Here is a 21,820-nt window from a genome sequence, read left to right as displayed (position 1 = left end):
TATAAGGGGTAGCCGGATTCCTTTTATTTAGGGATCCAAGCCTGCTTATTAGTCCCTGGAAACTGCATACTTTCCTGGCCCTGTTCCTTAAAAGGCTCCACCCTAAAGCCAGTAATTAACTTACATCCTTTTTTTTTTGTTTTGAGACAGAGTCTTGCTCTGTTGCCCAGGCTGGAGTGCAATGGCACGATTTCGGCTCACTGCAACCTCTGCCTCCCAGCTTCAAGTGATTCTCCTGCCTCAGCCTCCAGAGTAGCTGGGATTACAGGTGTGTGCCACCACACCTGGCTAATTTTTGTATTTTTACAAAATTAGAGATGGGGTTTTGACATGTTGGCCAGGCTGGTTTCGAATTCCTGACCTCAGGTGATCTGCCCACCTCAACCTCCCAAAGTGCTGGGATTACAGGCGTGAGCCCCCGCACCCAGGCTTAACTTACGACTTTAAAGAACTCTCCATGTGTAAGATTTTCCTGGCCATCTTGAAACCGCCTTTGCAAAATGACTGAGACAGTGAAAAAAATCTGACTTAATCAACTCCATTTATTTTGCTTCTAACCTCCAAGCTGTCCTTGTCCATTCCTGGACGGGCTGAACTAACTTTGGGAGAAACTTAGTTTATAGTTTAAAATAAAGACAAGCCGGGTGTGGTGGTGGCTGGGTGAGGTGGCTCAGGCCTGTAATCCCAGCACTTTGGGAGGCTGAATCAAGTGGATCACCTGAGGTTAGGAGTTTGAGACCAGCCTGACCAATATGGTGAAACCCTGTCTCTACTAAAAATACAAAACTTAGATGGGTGTAATGACGGGCACCTGTAGTCCCAGCTACTCGGGAGGCTGACACAAGACAATTGCTTGAACCTGGGAGGTGGAGGTTGCAGTGAGCTGAGATCCCACCACTGCACTCCAGCCTGGGCAACAGAGTGAAGACTCCATCTCAAAAACAAACAGAGACATTAATAGCCCTTTCCCAAAGCAGACCTCTTTCTTGCCTGGGGACTAGATTGCCTTTGTAGGACTAACATTAGCCACAAGATTAGAAATTATGGTTTAAGAGTCATGCAACTGGAAGCTGCAAGATTCTGATCCTCCCTAAACTGCTGCTAAGATCAGTGCCTGAGATATTTTGCAGACCCTGCTCTTGATGGATCAGCTGGCACCACCCAGGTGGATAAACTGACTCATCTGATCTTGTGGTCTCCACCCAGGAACTCAGTTCAAGAAGACAACTTCTACTCCCTGTGGATTTCATTCCTGACCAATCAGTACTCCTGGCTTCCTGGCTTCCCCCCACCCACCAAGTTGCCCTTAAAAACTCTGCTTCCTGAATGCTTGGGGAGACTGATTTGAGTAACAATAAAACTCTGGTCTCCTGCAAAGCCGGCCCTGTGTGAATTGCTCTTTCTCTATTGCAATTCTCCTCTCTTAATCAATCAGTCTGTCTAGCCAGTGGGCAAGGTGAACCCATTGAGCTGTTGCAGTCTCTTTTTTTTTTTTTTTTTGAGACGGAGTCTTGCTCTGTTGCCCAGGCTGGAGTTCAGTGGCGCGATCTCGGCTCACTGCAAGCTCCACATCCTGGGTTCACCCTATTCTCCTGCCTCAGCCTCCTGAGTAGCTGGGACTACAGGCGCCTGCCACCACGCCTGGCTAACTTTTTGTATTTTTTTTTTTTTAATAGAGATGGGGTTTCACCATGTTAGCCAGGATGGTCTCGATCTCCTGACCTCGTGATCTGCCTGCCTCGGCCTCCCAAAGTGCTGGGATTACAGGTATGAGCCGCCGCGCCTAGCCGAGCTGTTACAGTCTTAACTGCAGTTATTCACACCCTTTTCCTTGGTTTGAGTAAAATATAGATTTGTTATTGGAAAGGGGTCTCAATCTAGACCTCAAGAGAGGGTTTGTGGATCTCACACGAGGTAATTCAGGGTGAGTCCACAGAGTAAAGTGAAAGCAAGTTTTTATTAGAAAAGTAAAGAAACAAAACAATGGCTACTCCATAGGCAGAGCAGCCCACAGGGCTGCTGGTTGGCTATTTTTGGATATTTCTTAATTATATGCTAAACAAAGGATGGATTATTCATGAGCTTTCTGGGAAAGGGGCAAGGAATTCCTGGAACTGATGATTTCTCTTCCTTATGGACCGTATAGGTTAACTTCCAGACATTGCCATTTGTAAGCTCTCATGGCACTGGTGGGAATGTCTTTTAGCATGCTAATGTATTATAATTAGCATATAATGAGCAGCAAGGACAGCCAGAGGCAACTTTCCTTGCCATCTTGATTTTGGTGGGTTTTGGCAGCTTCTTACTGCATCCTGTTTTATCAGCTGGGTCTTTGTGACCTGTATCTTGTGCTGATCTTCTGTGACTAAGAATGTCTAATCTGGGAGTGCAGCCAAGCAGGTCTCAGCCTCATTCTACATAGCCCCTATTCAAGAGGGAGTTGCTCTGGTTCGAATGCCTCTTTAACATTTGCTAAATGCTTTTTTTTTTTTTTAGATGGAGTTTTGCTCTTGTTCTCCAGGCTGGAGTACAATGGCACAATTCAAGCGATTCCCCTGCCTCAGCCTCCCAAATAGCTAGAATTACAGGCATGCACCACCATGCCCGGCTAATTTTTTGTATTTTTAGTAGAGACGAGGTTTCTCCATGTTGGTCAGGCTGATCTCAAACTCCCGACCTCAGGTGATCCGCCCACCTTGGCCTCCCAAAGTGCTGGGATTACAAGCATGAGCTAACGCACCCAGCCTTGCTAAATGCTTTAATATCATAAACTGCTTTAACTTTTTCTTTTTCTTTTTTTTGAGACTGGAGTCTCGCTCTGTCACCCAGGCTGGAGTGCAGTGGCTCGATCTCGGCTCACTGCAGCCTCCACTTCCTGGGTTCAAGCGATTCTCCTGCCTCAGCCTCCCAAGTAGCTGGAACTACAGGTATGTGCCACTACGCCTGGCTAATTTTTGTATTTTTTTAGTAGACTCAGGGTTTCACCATGTTGGCCAGGACGTTTCTTTAATTTGATCATTGTTCAACTTACTTGCTTTGGAGCCATTCGATTCTAAATAAGCCCTATGAGTTTCTAGACAATGCCTAACCTCCTAGGAATGCAGCCCAGCAGGTCTCAGCCTCACTTTACCCAGCTCCTACTCAAGATGGAGTCATTCTTGTTCCAATGCCTCTGACACACTCCCCCTCCCTTTTACAAGGGGACTTTTCATCCTAAGTGTTGTAGAGCGATGAGGATCCATCCTCTGTAATTTCTTTAGGAGAAATATGGGTGATGGCATTCCTGCCTAACTATTAGGTTATCTTATATTCAGGATAGAGAGGAGCTTAATCAGAGAGCGTCGGTATGGTCAGGGCCATTCATAACTCTGAGTTCTGACATATATTCAGGATAGAGAGGAGCTTAATCAGAGAGCGTCGGTATGGTCAGGGCCATTCATAACTCTGAGTTCTGACAAAAGGTGATATTTAGAAGATTAACAAGTGTTCAATTTAAGAAATTATCCAAAGTAAACTAAGTAAGGAGGCTTTCCATCAGTTAGACAACTGTGTTGGAACCAAGCTGATATGGAGTGGCTAGCCAGTTCCATCTGCGCCCAGAATTACATATTGATCCAGATTTTTATGTTACTCATTCCCCTCTTTTTCTGATCAGCAGCCAGAAATCACTGGTTGGGTTCACAGGAATAAGCAGGGTCAGTTTAAATTGCAGAAAAAACGAAGAAGATTTTTTGGCTTTTTATTAGTTCCGTCTATGCAGTTAGTTCCTGTTTTGCTGAATGTTTATAGACTCATCAGTTTTCCAACAGAGTCTTGGAAGTTCTTTCCTCTCCATTTTAATGGCACACGTTCCAAAGTTATCATAAACTTGCATTTAAGAGTACTTGTCAGAGTTCTATAGCTGATTATAAACCACCTTTTGAAGAGGATCAAAACAAGACAATTGTCTGTAGGTGATGTAAAAGGAAAATAAATCTTGGGACTCCGAAATCACTAAGCAAAATGGAAAAGTCACGCTGGGAACTGTATCAGGCAAACCTGCCTCCCATTCTTAAATAAGATAGCTACAAAGATTTAAAAAAAAAAAAAAAAAGCCATCTACCTCCCTTACAATTTGCCCACAAGTAAATTCCTGGGGGTCTCAAGATCTTTACCTTAGAACCGTTCTGTTGAATTTCACCCTGGCAGTGTAAATTGATAGCTTATTTTCACAGGTGAAGGACAAAGAATAGAACTCAAAGTCATCCCTCTGCTCACCTGAGACAAATGCATATCTGATTGCTTCCTCTGCCCTACTGTTTACATTATCATATGTAAAAATGCAGATTCACTGAGTCAGACAATGGCATAAGTAACTATTCATCTACTCCCCTGCCTTATGTAAACTGTGTATTCAGTGAAAGGCTCAGCAAAGACTCAGAAAGATCCAACCATTTGTCTTTTATCTACTCAGACATTTTAAAAATTTCTTCTTCTTCCCCCAATATCCATCTTTCCCCTTTTAAATATTGAAGCCCTCAAAATCTTTGGAGAATGGCACAGTCTCCTGGGCACATGTCCTTAACCTTGAAAATAAACTTTCTAAATTGATTGAGACCTGTCTCAGATACTTTTAGTTAACAATGACAAAAAGTCTTAGGGCAGCCATGGTTAAAGACACCATTGACTAGAAATTTTGGTTATTTCTGAGGCATGCAACAATTTTACATAACAGTTATAATTACTGATAGCATACAATAATACGTCATGTCAGAATTACAGGAGTTTCCCATAATTTTGGAGCATAAAATCAACAACGCATTCATACAAATAAAATCCAAAGAAAGCCAAACACTGTTTTATATTTGACAATGCTTCCTGTATGATTTTAATATACCAAATAGGCCAAACATTTCATTTTGAACTTATGGAACTTAACATCTAAAACGATTAATCAGGTCAGAAAAAGACATCATTTAGAATTTGATTTTGGAAAGTTTGTCAAATATCAAAGATTTAAAACACTTGATATTATAAGATAAAATCCCAGGTCACCGTAAGTCATTTATTTAGTCAAATTGATAACTCAAAGATTTTTAAAAGGCAAAAAACCTTTACTCGTTCATAGCAGGAAAACAGCTTTCCAAACAATATCTCTTTTTCCTCCCTTCTTTTTCCTGTAGCTTATTTAAAAGCGATCAAAAATCTTTCATTGTCTTTTAATATTATGTGAAAATGTTGTTCAAGAAAGAAAGCCAAATTTCACTCTTGCATTAATATACTATTAATATCAAACCCAATTCTTAATAAAACCTTACAGACAAATCTATACAATCTTAATGATTCACCATGAGGTAAGAGTCTCATAAACCTTTTACAAGATTTTTGCTTTCTCTCTTTATTTTTTTTTTTAAAAAGAACAGATCAATGTTCCAAGGAAAACTGTTGCGCTTTTATTTCAATGTTTGATTTATTGAAAAAACTGAATAATACCCCCTTTAGCCAATATGTTCACACATAGAATTTCTTTTATGAGATTAACCTTTCACAACCATCCACAACTTGCTAAAATCTCAGCTTTATCCTATTTAAATTTTACAGTCCTTTTTTTTTTTTCCCCCTCCGTTTTTCTTTTTGAGACAGAATCGCTTTGTTGCCCAGGCTGGAGTGCAGTGGTATGATCTAGGCTCACTGCAAACTCTGTATCCTGGATTCAAGAGATTTTCGTGCCTTAGCCTCGCGAGTAGCTTGGCTAAGTTTTGTATTTTTAGTAGAGACATGGTTTTGCCATATTGCCCAGTCTGGTCTTGAACTCCTGGACTCAAATGGTCAAGTAACCTGCCTCAGCCTCTCAAAGTGTTGGGATGTATAGGTGTGAGCCACTGCGCCCAGCCAAAACAATCTTTTAACCCTCCAAACTAGGCCAAAAAATCCACATTCCCATGCCTTCGTGTAATCTTTTACCAGAAACGTACTTTTCTTACACACCTTGTATGCATATGTCCCAGTGTTAAGTCTTAGCAACTTTTATTTTTGGTGAAAAACTTGGCAAGTACCGGGTGTGGAGCCTAGGACAGTAGGCAGTAGTGCAGATAAGGTCTGACTCTTTCCAGCATGGCCAAGGGGCATGGCTACCCTCACATATCCCCAGGCCTTCCCTAGACTCTAATGGTTCCAAAAGTCATAGAAGCAGTTTGTGTAGTTTAGTATACACAATATCTGACCTGCCTAACTTAGGCCAAATGTTTACATTTTGAAGACATTTTTTTTTTTTTTTTTTTTTTTGAGACGGAGTCTCGCTCTGTCGCCCAGGCTGGAGTGCAGTGGCACGATCTCGGCTCACTGCAAGCTCCGCCTCCCGGGTTTACGTCATTCTCCTGCCTCAGCCTCCCGAGTAGCTGGGACTACAGGCGCCCGCCACCAAGCCCGGCTAGTTTTTTGTATTTTTTAGTAGAGACGGGGTTTCACCATGTTAGCCAGGATGGTCTCGATCTCCTGACCTCGTGATCCGCCCGTCTCGGCCTCCCAAAGTGCTGGGATTACAGGCTTGAGCCACCGCGCCCGGCCGACATTTTTTATTTTACCAATAATCTTTAAAACTATCTATCTCCCAAAGATTATTTAAGTCATGTGAACTAAAAGGCATTAAAGTTTCTACTTTTCTGAGAAATCCTTAAGTGTTTATTTTTCTTTAAACAAATTAACTAGAGATCTTTTATATAAACATTATACACACAACACATATAAATATGCACACAGAAGAAGAGCTTTTTTTTTTTTTTTTTTTTTTTTTTTTAAGAGGAAAAAAGCGTCTCTAGGCTGGAGTGTAGTGCCATGATCTTGGCTCACTACAGCCTCGACCTCCCAGGATCAAGCAATTCTCGTGCCTCAGCTTCCCGAGTAGCTGGGATTACAGGCACCCACCACCAGGCCTGGCTAATTTTTGTATTTTTAGTAGAGATGGGGTTTTACCATGTTGCCCAGGCTGGTCTCGAACTCCTGTCCTCAAGTGATCCACCCCCTCTCAGCCTCCCAAAGTGCTGGGATTATAGGCGTGAGCCACTTGGCCCAGTTTTTAAGTTTCTTAACTGGATTTCTAGCTTCAGGTTGGAGCCCTTTGAGGAACAGGGTCAGGAAAGCATGCAACTTCCAAGAAGATGACTCTCTGATCCAAACACGGAAAGAGCCGAGTATCCCCCATAGCTGCCATTAGCCATCCCTAAAAGTATATTTCCCACCAAGTTATTACATACCAATACTAAAAGCTCTCTCATAATGCAAAGTCATTTCTGATACCCCCAAAAGTCAAAAACATCAAGTAATGCAATGCACAACAGAGCAGAGCCTTAGATTTTGAGAGGGATCTCTCCGCTTTCAACTTCTGGGATTCCATAAGGAAAATAGGTTTTTCCCAAAACGGGGTCTGTCTCAGGCTCTTAGAAATTATCTCAGGTCCTCTCATGTGGGCATCAAGAGTGACAAGAAGACAAAATGGGGAAAAACAATTCAGTTGACTGAGAAGAAAAAAACTTTTTTTAAAGAAATACTTGATTTAAAAAGAGAAAGAAACTGTAAAGGCCTTTTAAATAGATGCATAGTTTTGGCTGAGCGAGGTGGCTCAGGCCTGTAATCCCAGCACTTTGGGAGCTGAAGGCAGGTGGATCACTTGAGGTCAGGAGTTCGAGACCAACCTGGTCAACACAGTGAAACCCCGTCTCTACTAAAAATACAAAAATCAGCCGGGCATGGTGGCAGATGCCTGTAATCCCAGCTGAGGCAGGAGAATTGCTTGAATCCGAGAGGTGGAGGTTGCAGTGAGCAGAGATCATGCCACTACACTCCAGCCTGGGCGACAGAGGGAGATGTCATCTCAAATAATAGATAGATAGATAGATAGATAGATAGATAGATAGATAGATAGACAGATGCATAGCTTGAATATCCACTTTTAATTAAGCTGAGTTTTAACCAAGTCTCTTATTACCAGACTCTAGCCAGGACAAACAAACAGTATTTCTGGCTTTTGAACTTTACCAACGGTAATCTCCTAGGTGAAACCAATGAGACTTAACTAAAGTTATGACTTAATCATGGGCATAGGAGGTATTTTCAAAGAGGTGGTGAGCGTTTTAAATAAGATCTGGAATCTCCAAAGGTAGCTCGAAGAAAGGAAAATTCAAGACTGGAAATCTGGTGGGCCAGCTTGAATAGTGGGCTTATAGGGGTCCCAAGTCCACATTCTATCCTGTGGTACCCCTCTCTTCATGAGAGAACAACACAGAAAGACAAAATCATGACACAAGGTACATCAGATTCACTACAGCCTAAGACTAGCCTCACAAATAATTTTTCCTATTAATCAAAACCTTGCAGAGGAAGCAGTATTTTTTTAAACCATTTATTCAACCAGTTTGCACACAGAGAGGCCAGAAGCTTGATTGTAAGAATTTTTTTTTTTTTTTTTTTTAGACAGGGTATCTCTCTGTCACCTAGGCTGGGGTGCAGTGGCAAGATCTCTGCCCACTGCAACCTCCACCTCCCTAGTTCAAGTGATCCTTCCACCTCAGCCCTCCAAATAGCTGGGACTACAGGCGTGTACCACCACACCCAACTAATTTTTGTAGTTCCTTTTGTAGAGATGGGGGTTTCACTATGTTGCCCAGGCTGGTCTCAAACTCCCAATCTCAGGTGATCCTCCCACCTCAGCCTCCCAAAGTGCTGGGATTACAGGTGTGAGTCACTGCACCTGGTCTCTGACTGGTAAGAAATCCTTGCCCTTTTGCCAGCATGCCAAGTTTCTCGGTTCCCTTTCTCTGTGTGACTTTGGTGGCCCTGCTTGCTGTGCCATAGCTATGGGGGCCAAGCCACGTGACAAAAGAAAATCATCTTTTTCTGTTTCATGGAACCATAAGCAAAAGCCTCTCAATTTTGCAAGATGCTGCCCAAGAGGCTGCATGGAGAAATCAAATTAACATTTTTCATTCTGGCTGGAGCAAAATACATGTGACAAAACATAGACACTAGCCACCCCGCTGAGCACCCAATACCTGGCAAGGCTCAAACTTGCCCCTGTTGGCCCCTGTCATCTTTGATCTACTCAAAGTGGGGTGGAAGGATCTCCAAACCAGGAGTTTCAACATGTGGTCTCTGAGCAAGACAGAAGAGTGGTCAGTCACCCTGTGAGACAGAAAAGATAGAAAAGGGAAAGGAAAGGAAGACAGAGAGAGGAAAGTGGAGGGAGTAAAGCATTGCCTGTGGCAGAGAAGGGGAGATGAGAAGCACCGGGAGGCCATAGAAAGACCCACCGTCAAAGCAACACTGAAACAAAAGTTCAGGTGACTGCTTGTCAGTAAGGAAGGGATCTTTTCCAGGAATCCCATCAGATCTCAATTTTCCCCTTTGATAGAAGGAAAAAGCCCCGCGGTCATCAGCAAAGAACTCAAGGTGGATTAATCCAAAGAGAATAGCTGTTAGCATCCCATAGTGCCAAATTCATTTTTTTTTTTTTTTTTTTTTTTTTTTTTTTTTTGAGACAGTCTCGCTCCGTTGCCCAGGCTGGAGTCCAGTAGCACGATCTCGGCTCACTGCAACCTCCACCCCCCAGGTTCAAGTGATTCTCCTACCTCAGCCTCCTCAGCAGCTAGGATTACAGGTGCACAGCACCATGCCTGGCTAATGTTTGTATTTTTAGTAGAGACGGGGTTTCACGATGTTGGCTAGGCTGGTCTCGAACTCCTGACCTCAAGTGATCTACCTGCCTCAGCCTCCCAAAGTGCTGGGATTACAGACATGAGCCACTGCGCCCGGCCACTAGATCCATTTTTAACTACGAGGGGCCTTACTGAGGGGGACCTCTAACCCCCTATGTCTTGGGGGGGGAATCTAACCCTTCGAAGTTGGGCTTCTAACCTAACTTTTTGTCCCTTAACTGGGATAAAATGTACCCGCTACTTACCCAAAGTCGGTCAATTAGTGCTGCACAGATGATTATCCTTTGGGCCAAGGGTCTCTCTGGTAATGTCTTTTTGTGGTTTGCCAGGGAGATGTTCCTGGAAAAGGGTCCCGATACAGACCCCAAGAGAGGGTTCTTGGATTTCACACAAGAAAGAATTCAGGATATGTCCACAGAGTACAGTGAAGACACGTTTATTAGAGAAGTAAAGAAACAGAAGAATGGTTACTCAAGAGGCATAGCAGCCCCGAGCGCTGCTGTTGGCTGTTTTTCTGGTTATGTCCTGATCGTATGCTAAACAACGGGTGGATTATTCATGAGTTTTCTGGGAAAGGGGGATAGGAAATCTTGAAACTGAGGCAGTCCATATAACTTTCAGACATGGCCATGGTATTGTAAACTATCATGGCACTGGTGGGAGTGTCTTTTAGCATGCGAATCCATTATAATTAGCATATAATGAGCAATGAAGACATTCCAGAGGTCACTTGTCCTCTCGGTTTTGGCAAGTTTTGACTGGTTTCTTTATTGCATCCTGTTTTATCACTTGGGTCTTTGTGACCTATATCTTGTGCTGATCTCCTGTTCTGTGACTAAGAATGCCTAACCTGGGAATGCAATTCAGAAGGTCTTAGCCTCATTTTACCCAGCTCCTATTCAAAAGAATAGTTGCTCTGGTTGCAGCACCTCTGACACATTTGCTAAATGGTTTAATGTCATAAATGGCTTCTTTAATGTGATAATTGTTCAACTTACCTGCTTTGGAGCAAAGGGCTGAGGAAGTGGAGTTAGCTATGCCTCCTAGCTATGCTGAGAAGAGTCAGACCTTATCTGTACTTCTTAGCTGGTGTTCTAGACTCCACACCTGGTACATAAATAAAATCTCTTACTTGCCAGGTTTTTCACCAAGAATAAAAGTAACTAAGAGGTAATATTGTAACATATGTAATTGAGAGTACTGGAGAAACAGTTTTACATGCAAAGTATGTAAGGAAAGTAGAATGTGTTTTTGGTAAAGAAGATATGGGAATGTAGGTTTTTTGGCCTAATTTAGAGAGTTAAAGGATTGTTTTAAATTTGACAGGATAAAGCTAAAGTTTTGAGTAAGTTGTGAAAGGTTTGTGAAAGATTAATCTTACAAAACAAATTCTATGTGTGAACATATTGCCTAAGTTAAAGGGGTATTATTCAGTTTTTCCATAAATTGAACATTGAAATAAAACCACAACAGGATTTTTTTAGGGCATTGATTTGATCCTTTTTTTTTTTTTTTTTTTTGACACAGAGTCTCACTCTGTTGCCCAGGCTGGAATACAGTGGTGCAATCTGGGCTCACTACAACCTCCACCTCCCAGGTTCAAGCGATTCTCATGCCTCAGCCTCCCAAGTAGCTGGGATTACAAGTGTGTACCACTATGCCTGGCTAATTTTTGTATTTTTAGTAGAGATGGGGTTTCACCATGTTGGCCAGGCTGGTCTCAAACTCCTGACCTCAAGTGATCCGCCCAGCTCAGTCTCCCAAAGTGCTGGGATTACAGGCATGAGTCATCGTGCCTGGCCAATTTGATCCTTAACAGAAAATTGTAAAGGGCTATAAAAGGCTTATGAGAATCTTACCTTATGGTCAAACTAATTAAAATTAAATAAATTTGTCTATAGCTTCTATTAAGAATTGGGTTTGACATTAGTAGTACACTAATGCAAAGGTGAAATTTGGCTTTCTCTCTTGAACAAAATTTTCATGTAATATTAAAAGATAATGAAAGATTTTTGCTTGCCTTTTGAATAAACTACAGGAAAAAGAAGGGAAATTAAAAAGACTTTTTTTTGGAAAGCTACATCTTCCTCTATCAGTGAGTAAAGGTTTTTGTCTTTTAAAAAACTTCGAGTTATGATTTTGGCTAAATAAATGACTTATGTTGATCTAGGATTTTATTTTATAATATCAGTATTTTAAATCTTTGATATTTTATAAACTTTCCAAAATCAAATTTTAAATTATGTCTTTTTCTGATCTGATTAATCCTTTTAGATTAAGTCCTGTAAAATCCAAAAATGATGTATTTGGACCAGGTGCAGTGGCTCATGCCTGTAATCCTAGCACTTTGGGAGGCCGAGGCCAGTGGATCACTTCAGGCCAGTAGTTTGAGACAAGCCTGGCCAACATGGCAAAACCCCATCTCTACTGAAAATACAAAAATTAGCCAGTCATGGTGGTGTGTGCTTATAGTCCCAGATACTCAGGAGGCTGGGGCACAAGAATCACTTGAACATGGGAGGTGAAGACTGCAGTGAGCCGAGATTATGTACTGCATTCCAGCCTGGTGGACAGAGTGAGACTACGTCACTACATTCCAGCCTGGTGGACAGAGTGAGACTACGTCACTACATTCCAGCCTGGGGGACAGAGTGAGACTGTCTCAAAAAAAAAAAAAAAAAAAAAAAAAAAACAGATTTGACCTATGTGGTATATTAAAATCATACTGGAAGCACTGTCAAATATGAAATGGTGTTTGGTTTTCTTTGGGATTTATCTGTATAAGTATGTTATTGATACATAGTACAAAATTATGGGAAACTCCTATAGTTCTGATATGAGTTAGTGTAAGTTATCAGTAATAATTATAATTTTTATGTAAAATTGTTGTATACCACAGAAGTGACCAAATTTCCTTGTCAATTGTGTCTTTGAATATGGCTCCCCTAAGACCTTTTGTCATCCACAGACAATTGTTGTCTTGTTTTGATCCTGTTCAAAAGATGTTTTATAATTAGCTATAGGACCCTGACTCTTAAATCCAGGTCTCAGCTAACTTTTGAAAGTGTGCCATTAAAGTAGAGGGGAAAAATTTCCAAGACTCTCTTGGAAAACTAATGTGTTCATAAACATCAAGCAAAACAGGAATTAATTGCATAGACTAAATTAATAAAAGACCAAAATAATCTTCTTATGACTTTTTGCTTCAAACATTGCTGATTCTCTCTGTTTTGTTTTTCAGAGTCAAGAAAACTCTTCTTTTGAATTATTTACAGCTTTTAACAATTGAGTAAAGTATACTCCTATGAGCAAAATTTGGAACATATTTCTTTCTCTCTACTTGATTTTTCCAGAATTTGGAAACTATTTGTGAGTATTCATGAGTGTTTTTTGTTTGTCTGGTTGGTTGGTTTTTAATTTGTTTGTTTGTTTGGACAGGGCCTTTCTCTCTCATCCAGGCTGAAGTTCAGTGGCATGGTCACAATCATCACAGCTCACTATAGCCTCGGCCTCACAGGCTCAAGTGATCCACTCACCTCAGCCTCCCAAGTACCTGGGGTTACAATTGTGTGTCACCACGCCCAGCTAATTTTGTTTTATTTGTTAGTAGAGTTGAGGTCTCACTATGTTGGCCAAGCTGGTTTCAAACTCCTGAGCACAAGTGATCCTCCCACATCAGCCCCCCAAAGTGCTGGGATTGCTGGTGTGAGCCACCACATCTGGCCTAGTATTCTTAACTTATGGCAATATAGCTATTTGCATAAGTGCAATAAGAATCTGTTTTTCTTTTGTATCAGGTTATTTTACCTGGAGTGCTTTCAAATACAAACAGACTGCTTTAAAGGAATCAAAGTTGACATATCGAGCCAATAAAAGCCCCTTAGGAAAACTGCCATCATACCTTGTCTACACAATCCCTGTACAGGGTTTCTGACCTGTGGCAAATAAAGAATGTCACTTTCTGACAGGCCCAGAAGCCTCAAGGTATCTTGGGACCTCAAGAAGAGAGAAATTTACCCAACTCATATGGGTATTTGCAGGCACAGATTAGTCAGTGGCTGGGCTCAAGGCCTTAAAAACTCTAATCTAAGAGTCCTTATAGAACAAAGTTCCATCAAAGCCAATTTTATTTTTCTATTATTATTATTATTGTTGTTATTTTGAGATGGAGTTTTGCTCTTGTTGCCCAGGCTGGAGTGCAATGGCGTGATCTCTGCTCGCCACAACCTCCGCCTCCTGGGTTCAAGCAATTCTCCTGCCTCAGGTTCCCAAGTAGCTGGGATTACAGGCATGCACCACCACACCCAGCTAATTTTGTATTTTTAGTACAGATGGGGTTTCTCCATATTGGTCAAGCTGGTCTTGAACTCCTGACTTCAGGTGATCCACCTGCCTCAGCCTCCCAAAGTTCTGGGATTACAGGTGTGAGTCATCACACCTGGCAATCAAAGCCAAATTTAAAAGAAGCCTGTATAGCAAATAATTATTCTTGCTGCACATTATGTGAACAATATGCCAAGTATCATAAGACTAAAGCTTGTTTTGCAAACAAATCAGTCCTACCATGATTTGTTTTAATTTAATAAAAATGGGAGATGAGAGAGAGAAAAAATTATGTATCAAAAACTATGGTACACCTTGATATGGTTTGGCTGTGTCCCCACCCAAATCTCATCTTGAATTCCCACACATTGTGGAAGGGACCTGGTGTGAAGGAATTGAATCATGGGGGCAGGCCTTTCCCATGCTATTCTTATGATAGTGAATAAGTCTCATGAAAGCTGATGGTTTTATAAGGGGGGGTTTCCCTGCACAAGTTCTCTCTTTGCCTGCTGCCATTCGTGTAAGACGTGACTTGCTGCTCCTTGCCTTCCATCGTGATTGCGAGGCCTCTCCAGCCATGTGGAACTGTAAGTCCATTAAACCTCTCTTTCTTTTGTAAATTGCCCAGTCTCGGATATATGCTTATCAGCAGTGTGAAAATGGACTGATACATATCTGTTATTAGAGTCTGGTCTCATCCATTGTTTTTGAGTTTTTTCTGCTTTTTAAATTTTATTTTTACTTATTTATTTTGAGATGAAGTCTCACTCTGTCGCCCAGGCTGGAGTGCAGTGGCATGATCTCGGCTCACTGCAAGCTCTGCCTCCAGGGGTTCACACCATTCTCCTGCCTCAGCCTCCTGAGTAGCTGGGACTACAGATGCCTGCCACTGCATCCGGCTATTTTTTGAGACAGAATCTCACTTTGTCACCCAGGCTGGAGTGCAGCAACATGATCTCGGCTCACTGCAACCTCCATCTCCTGGGTTCAAGTGATTCTCATGCCTTGACCTCCCGAGTAGCTGGGATTACAGACACCCACCACCATACCCAGGTAATTTTTGTATTTTTAGTACAGATGGGGTTTTACCATGTGGGGTACTCTGGTCTTAAACTCCTGGCCTCAAGTGATCCACCTTCCTTGGCCTCCCAAAATGTTGGAATTACAGGTGTGAGCCATCACACCCGACCTTTTCTGCTATTTAGACTGACCCTGATTATTTTTGTGAACCAACCAATGATCTCTGTCTGCTGCTCAGCAGAAACAGGAGGAATGGGCGATGTAAAAATGTGGGATCAGTTTATAATTCTGGGCATGTATTGGGATTGGCTAGCAACTCCATATCAGCTTGGTTCCAACCATTGCCAAGTTCATGGAAAGCCTTCCTATTTAGTTTACTTGGAATTATTTTATCTATTTTGTTTTACTATTATGGAATATATGACTGTTGTACTCTTTGTATAGGAATGCAGGATAAACTCACTCAACATTTTCTTTTCTTTTCTTTTTTTTTTTGAGATGGAGTTTTGCTCTTGTTGCTTAGGCTGGAGTGCAGTGGTACAATCTTGGCTCACTGTAAGCGATTCTCCTGCCTCAGCCTCTCGAGCAGCTGGGATTACAGACATGTGCCACCACACCTGGCTAATTTTGTATTTTTAGTAGAGACCGGGTTTCTCCATGTTGGTCAGACTGGTCTTGAACTCCTGATCTCAGGTGATCTGCCTGCCTTGGCCTCCCAAAGCCCTGAGATTACAGGCATGAGCCACTGTGCCCGGCCAACATTTTCTTAAATTGAACACTTGTTAATCTTCCAGATACCACCTTTTGTCAGAACTCAGAGTTATGAATGGCCATCAGCATACTAATACTTTCTGACTGAGCTCCTCTCTACCCTGAATAAAAGAGACCCTAATAGTTAGGCAGGAATATCACCACCCCTATTCAGCCCAAAGAAGTTACTGATGATGGATCTTCATCCCTCTACAACACTTCGTCCCCTTGTAAAAGGCAGGGGGAAGTGTGTCAGAGGTGTTGGAACCAGACCGACTCCATCTTGAACAGGGGCTGGGTAAAATAAGGTTGAGACCTGCTGGGCTGCATTCTCAGGAGGTTGTGGATTTTTAGTCACAGGATGAGATAGGAGATTGACACAAGATACAGGTCACAAAGAACCCGCTAATAAAACAGGATGCAGTAAAGAAACCAGCCCAAACCCATTAAATCCAAGATGGCAACAAAAGTGACCTCTGACCATCTTCACTGCTCATTATGCTAATATAATGCATTAGCATGCTAAAAGACACTCCCACCAGCACCATGACAGTATACAAATGCCATGGCAACATCCAGAAGTTACCCTATGTGGTCTAAAATGGGGAGGAACCATTAGTTCTGGGAACTCCTCGCCCCTTTCCCAGAAAATTTAGGAGTAATCAAACCCTTGTTTAGCATATGATCAAGAAATAACCTTAAAAATAGCCAACCAGCAGCCCTTAGGGCTGCTCTGCCTATGGAGTAGCCATTCTTTTGCTTCTTTACTTCTCTAATAAACTTGTGCTCACTCTACTCTGTGGACGCACCCTGAATTCTTTCTTGTGTGAGATCCAAGAACCCTTTCTTGGGGTCTGGATCAGAACCCCTTTCTGGAAACACTGTAGATAACATCACTATTGTAAAACCTATACAGTGTTTTGGAGATCTTTCAGACTGACCCCACCTGGACCCATGACTCATGAGTCAGCTGATCCTGTGGCTCCATGCAGAGGTGGACTCAACTCACGAAGACTGTTTTCTACACCCCTGTGATTTCATCCTCAACCAATCAGTAATACCCACTCCCGAGTCCCCTGCCCACTAAATTTTCCACAAAACCCTTAACATCATAGCCTTCAGGGACATTGATGAGAGTAATAAATTTCATTCCCCATGTGGTGTGGCTGATTGCATGCCAAGTAAACTCTCTTTTTGCAATGCTATCATCTCAGTGAATTGATTTTTGTTTGTGCAGCAGGCAAGAAGAACTCATCAGGCAATTACACCTTCACCAGATGGTATTTATTAAAATTTTATGGAAGAATAAAGTTAAACCAATGAATTAGATAATTTTTGTTATTGAGAACTATTAAATATTATATATATAAATAATATAAATATCTATAAACATATAAAATCTCTATCTATATTATATATATATGGTGTATTAGTCCATTTTCACACTGCTATAAAGGACTACCTAAGACTGGGTAATATATAAAGAAAAGAGGTTAGGCTGGGCATGGTGGCTCACACTTGTAATCCCAGCACTTTGGGAGGCCAAGGTGGGGGGATCACCTGAGGTCAGGAGTTCAAGACCAGCCTCAGCCACATGATGAAACCCCATCGCTACTAAAAATACAAAAATTAGCTGGGCATGGTGATGGGCACCTGTAATCCCAGCTACTCCAGAGGCTGAGGCAGGAGAGTCACTTGAACCTGGGAGGCGGAGGTTGCAGTGAGCCAAGATCATGCCATTGCACTCCAGCCTGGGCAACAAGAGTGAAATTCTGTTTCAAAAAAAAAAATACAAAAATTAGCTGGGCATTATGGTTGGCACCTGTAATCCCAGCTACTTGGGAGGCTGAGGCAGGAGAATTACTTGAACCTGAGAGGTAGAAGCTGCAGTGAGCCGAGATTGTGCCACTGTACTCAAGCCTGAGTGACAGAACAAGATTCCATCTCCAAAAAAAAAAAAAGAAAGAAAGGAAAAGAAAAGAAGTTTAATTAAGTTGCAGTTCCACATGGCTGGAAGGCCTCAGGAAGCTTACAATCATGGAACAAGGGGAAGGTGAAGAGAGTACCTTTTTCACAAGGTAGCAGGGGTTGGGGGTAACCACCACACACTTTTAAACCATCAGATCTTGTGAGAACTATCATGAGAACAGCATGGGGTAACTGTCCCCTCCAATCACCTCCTACCAGGTCCCTCCCCTGACACTTGAGGATTACAATTCAAGATGAGATTTGGGTGGGGACACAGAGCCAAACCATGTCATTCCATTCCTGGCCCCTCCCAAATCTCATGTCCTTCTCACATTTCAAAATACAATCAGGCCAGGCATGGTGGGTCATGCCTGTAATCCCAGAAGTTTGGGAGGCCAAGGCAGGTGCATCACTTGAGGTGTGGAGTTCGAGACCAGCTTGGCCAACATAGTGAAACCAGATCTCTACTAAAAATACAAGAATTAGCCAGGTGTGGTGATATGCCTGTAGTCCCAGCTACTCAGAAGGTTAAGGCAGGAGAATTGCTTGAACCCATGAGGTGGAGGTTGCAGTGAGCCAAGATTGCACCACTGCACTCCAGCCTGGGCAACAGAGTGAGACATTGTCTCGGAAAAAAAAAAAAAATAGAGCCATAATCATGCCTTCCCAACAGTCCCCCACAGTTCTAACTCATTCCAGCATTAACCGAAAAGTTCAAGTCAAAAGTCTCATCTGAGACAAAGCAAGTCCTTTTCGTTTATGAGCCTGGAAAATCAAAAGCAAGTTAGTTACTTCCAAGATACAATGGGGGTACAGGCAGTGGATAAATGTTCCCATTCCAAGTGGAGTAATCAGCCAAAACAAAGGGGCTACAGGCCCCATGCAAGTCCAAAACCAACAGGGCAGTCATTAAATCTTAAAGCTCCAAAACAATTTTCTTTGACTCATGACTCACATCCAGGGAATGCTGATGCAAGAGGTGGGCTACCAAAACCTTGGGCAGCTCCACCCCCATGGGTCTGCCAGGTACAGCCCCCACAACTGCTTTCACAGGCTGGCATTGAGTGCCTGCAGTTTTTCCAGGCACATAGTGCAAGCTGTCAGTGGATCTACCATTCTGGGGTCTGGAGGATGGTAGCCCTCTTCTCACAGCTCCACTAAGCAGTGCCCCAGTGGGGACTCTGTGGGGGGGGCTCCAACCCCGCATTTCCCCTCTGCATTGCCCTAATAGAGGTTCTCCATAAGGGCTCCATCCCTGCAGTAGACTTCTGCCTGGATATCCAAGCATTTCCATACATCCTCTGAAATCTAGGCGGAGGCTCCCAAAGCTCAACTCTTGTCTTCTGTGCACCTGCAGGCCCAATACCACATGGAAGCTGCCAAGACTTGGGGCTTGCACCCTCTGAAGCAATGGCCTGAGCTGCACTTTGGCCCCTTTTAGCCATGGCTGGAGCTGGAACAACTGGGACGTGTGTCACCATGTCTTGAGACTGCACAGAGCAGCAAGGCCCTGGGTCTAGCCCAGAAAACCATTTTTCCCTCCTAGGCCTCCAGGCCTGTGACAGAAGAGCTGCCATGATTTATGAAATGCTCTGGAGACATTTGCCCCATTGTCTTGGCTATTAACATTCAGTTTCTCTTTACTTATGCAAATTTATGCAGCCCAGTGGCTTGAATTTCTCCCCAGCAATTTTCTTTTCTTTTTTTTTTGAGACAGAGTCTCGCTCTGTTGCCCAGGCTAGAGTGCACTGGCACAATCGGCTCACTGCAAGCTCTGCCTCCCGGGTTCACGCCGTTCTCCTGCCTCAGCCTCCCAAGTAGCTGGGACTACAGGTGACCGCCACCACACCCGGCTAATTTTTGTATTTTTAATAGAGACAGGGTTTCACCATGTTTGCCAGGATGGTCTCAATCTCCTGACCTTGTGATCCGCCTGCCTTGGCCTCCCAAAGTGCTGGGATTACAGGCGTGAGCCTCTGCGCTCAGCAGCAATTTTCTTTCTTTTTTTTTTTTTTTTGAGACAGAGTCTCGCTCTGTTGCCCAGGCTGGAGTGCAGTGGCCGGATCTCAGCTCACTGCAAGCTCCGCCTCCTGGGTTTATGCCATTCTCCTGCCTCAGCCTCTTGAGTAGCTGGGACTACAGGCGCCTGCCACCTCGCCTGGCTAGTTTTTTGTATGTTTTTTAGTAGAGACAGGGTTTCACCGTGTTAGCCAAGATGGTCTTGATCTCCTGACCTCGTGATCCACCCGTCTTGGCCTCCCAAAGTGCTGGGATTACAGGCTTGAGCCACCGCGCCCGGCCAGCAATTTTCTTTTCTACCACATGGTCAGGCTGCAAACTTTCCAAACTTTTTTTTTTTTTTTTGAGATGGAGTTTCACTCTGTCACCCAGGCTGGAGTGCAGTGGCATGATCTCGGCTCACCGCAACCTCCTCTTCCTGGGTTCAAGCAATTCTCCTGCCTCAGCCTCCTGAGTAGCTGGGACTACAGGTGCACACCACTGTGCCCAGCTAATTTTTGTATTTTTTTTTCAGAGACGGGGTTTCACCTTGTTGGCCAGACTGGTCTTGAACTCCTGACCTCATGATCTGCCTGCTTCAGCCTTCCAAAGTGCTGAGATTACAGGCGTGAGCCACCACATCCAGCTCCAATTTATGCTCTGCTTCCCTTTTAAATATAAATTCCAATTTCAGATCATCCCTTTGTAAATGCATATGACTGTATGCTATTAGGAGTAGCCAGTCCACCTCTTGAACACTTTACTGCTTAACAATTTCTTATGCCAGATACCCTAAATCATATCTGTCAAGATCAAAGTTTCACAGATCCTTAGGGCAGGAGTAAAATACCACCAGTCTCTTCACTAAAGTATAGCAAGAGTGACCTTTACTTCAGTTCCCAATAAGTTCATTATCTCCATCTGAGACCACCTCAGCATGGATTTCATTGTCTGTATCACCATCAACATTTTGGTCAAAACCATTTAACAAGTTTCTAGGAAGTTCCAAACTTTTCCACATCTTCCTGTCTTCTTCTTGGGTTTGTTTTTGTTTTTCGAGACAGAGTCTTGCTCTGTTGCCCAGGCTGGAGTGCAGTGGCATGATCTCAGCACACTGCAACCTCTGCCTTCCAAGTTAAAGCAATTTTCATGCCTCAACCTCCTGAGTAGCTGGGATTACAGGCACGCACCACCGTGGCTAGCTATTTTTTTTAATTTTTAGTACAGACAGGGTTTCACCATGTTGGCCAGGCTAGTCTAGTCTTGAACTCCTGAGCTCAAGCAATCCTCACACCTTGGCCTCCCAAACTGCTGGGATTGCAGGCATGAGCCCCCATGTCCAACCATCTTCTTGTCTTCTTCTGAGTCCTCCAAATTTTACCAACCTCTGCCCATTACCCAGTTCCAAAGTCACTTCCACATTTTCAGGTATCTTTATAGCAGTACCCTACTCCTGGTACCAATTTTCTGTATTAGCCAGATTTAACACTGCTATAAAGAACTACTTGAGGCCGGCCACAGTGGCTTATGCCTGTAATCCCAGCACTTTGGGAGGCCAAGGCGGGCAGATCACGAGGTCAGGAGTTCAAGACCAGCCTGGCCAAAATAATGAAACCCCGTCTCTACTAAAAATACAAAAATTAGCTGGGCATAGTGGCAGGTGCCTGTAGTCCCAGCTACTCGGGAGGCTGAGGCAGGAGAATTGCTTGAACTCAGAAGGTAGAGTTTGCAGTGAGCCGAGATTGCACCCCTGCACTCCAACTTGGGCAACAGAGTGAGACTTTGTCTCAAAAAAAAAAAAAAAAGAAAGAACTACTTGAGACTGGGTAATTTATGAAGAAAGAGGTTTAATTGAGTCACAGTTTTGCATAGCTGGGGAAGCCTGAGGAAACTTATGATCATGCCAGAAGGCAAAGGGGAAGCAAGCACTTCCTTAACAAGGCAGCAGGAGAGAGAGAAGCAGGGGGAACTGCCACACCCTTTTAAACCATTGGATCTCATGAGAACTCACTATCACGAGAATAGCATGGGGAAACTGCCCCATAATCAAATCACCTCCCACCAGATCCCTC

At 43.1% G+C, this 21,820-nt stretch overlaps 2 protein-coding genes across 6 annotated transcripts in view; one reads left to right on the top strand and one right to left on the bottom strand.

Moving 5' to 3' along the window:
• PECAM1 (platelet and endothelial cell adhesion molecule 1) overlaps window positions 1–10,105 on the bottom strand; it is a 101,722-nt gene extending 91,617 nt beyond the window's left edge. Inside the window, exon 1 of the mRNA XM_037993770.2 lies at window positions 9,935–10,105. The gene's annotated coding sequence lies outside the window, so the exon portion shown is untranslated. The remainder of the gene's footprint in view (window positions 1–9,934) is intronic.
• MILR1 (mast cell immunoglobulin like receptor 1) overlaps window positions 1,342–21,820 on the top strand; it is a 57,382-nt gene continuing 36,903 nt past the window's right edge. For 2 of the 5 annotated variants that reach the window (XR_012088868.1, XM_073005122.1), the window contains exons 1-2: window positions 1,345–1,767; window positions 12,931–13,058. The gene's annotated coding sequence lies outside the window, so the exon portion shown is untranslated. Of the gene's footprint in view, window positions 1,768–12,930; window positions 13,059–21,820 lie in introns of all 5 variants that reach the window. The other 3 variants (XM_073005125.1, XM_073005123.1, XM_073005124.1) reach the window with 3 other exon arrangements.

This window comes from Chlorocebus sabaeus, chromosome 16 (genome assembly GCF_047675955.1).
Source record: "Chlorocebus sabaeus isolate Y175 chromosome 16, mChlSab1.0.hap1, whole genome shotgun sequence".
In the NCBI taxonomy this organism is placed as follows: Eukaryota; Metazoa; Chordata; class Mammalia; order Primates; family Cercopithecidae; genus Chlorocebus; species Chlorocebus sabaeus.
This window is presented reverse-complemented; position numbering and strand designations above follow the sequence as displayed.